Here is a 1,548-nt window from a genome sequence, read left to right on the forward strand (position 1 = left end):
TATTATCCTCTGAGGATTTTAAGTTTTTAAAATCTTATCAACTTCTCCCATGTCTTTGAGACTTTAGGTGGTTCTCTATTGTTTTTACAACATTTTGTCTATTACCCATTATCAACATCTAAAAACATTTTTCTCACTGTGATACTTGCTATTGACACACCTATTATTATCATTCACATGAAAACCATAAAACATTATCAAGTTTTATGTCGTTATATAGGTGTCAATTTTAAACCACACAGAAATTTGATAATTTTACATACCTTGTGATTTTTTTAGGAACAACATAACCTTCAGGTTGTTAAATTTACTTTTCATTTTGCTTGAAACCTTGGATTACTAGTCTCACCTTAAATTTACCAAGTGATCCATCAGGTTTGAATTGCAATCTAAGTATCAATTAAACATATAAAGCTTTACCATTAGATGAAAGATCAACTAATCTTCAGTAATTATCAAGTTTAATTCATCCTAATTGCTTACTTCCTTGGCATCTGGAGATATTACATCCTCTTAATTTGTCAGAGGAACCTTATCAACAAGATAAGTAAATCTGCTCTCTCAAACTTCTTTTCTTGGTGATTACTTTTCCTTAGTGGACCTACATCACCTTTCAGGAACATCATCTCTTGATATTGTCTATTGTACAATCCTAGTACAATAATGTATATACCATCAAACTTAAAATCTCCCACATTTCATAATAACTCAAGTACTTCAAAATGCATGCTCATAGTATTACCATACTATACATGATCAATTCAAAAAATTTGTATCACTTTTTCCTTTCCATTAGCATATAGATAATTCTTTGAGAATACTTATAAATATAAAATTAAATTCATATCCGACCAATATGCATTACTTTAAACAAATGCCACTTGGCTTGAATAGCCTTTAAATCATGTCACTTAGCTTGAACCGCCAATTAATTAGAGTAAATTAAGTCTTGTCGGATCTTATGGATTTAAGATATTAAATCAATAAAATAGAAAAATTCCAAATATTCCATTGAATAAATTATCAATGAATAAGATGCAACATGTATAAAATTAAATTGCCAAAATGTCAAATGAGTTGGCTACAAAAACATTGCATCACAGAGATAATATTGAAAAAGCTAAGGCCATGTTGCCTTATACTTGGTCTACTTAGACAAACAATAACACCACCTGGGTTGGATGGTCATACAGTCCAATTTAGTCTTGATCTTAACTGTGCTACTTGATCGAATCTTTAAATAACTGGCTTGTATACCCAACTTAGATAATCAATTTAGTCTCAAGCACACGCTGGATTACTAATTTGAACTACTCAAATAAGCCTTGGTTTAGTCCAAGTGGATCAGGCATAATTTTAATCTCAATTATCTAATTGGATAACCACACTTAGATAAAAAATCCAATATCGAGTCCTTACCCAATAGTAATGCCAAATCCAAAACCATAACTAATAATAATCAAAATGTAGCATATAAAATATTAAATTTTTATTTTGAAAATCAACTTGACCATAAGCACTTGCACCACAAAATATTTGTGAACAATC

The sequence above is a fragment of the Telopea speciosissima genome, chromosome 3, assembly GCF_018873765.1.
Source record: "Telopea speciosissima isolate NSW1024214 ecotype Mountain lineage chromosome 3, Tspe_v1, whole genome shotgun sequence".
NCBI classification, from domain to species: Eukaryota; Viridiplantae; Streptophyta; class Magnoliopsida; order Proteales; family Proteaceae; genus Telopea; species Telopea speciosissima.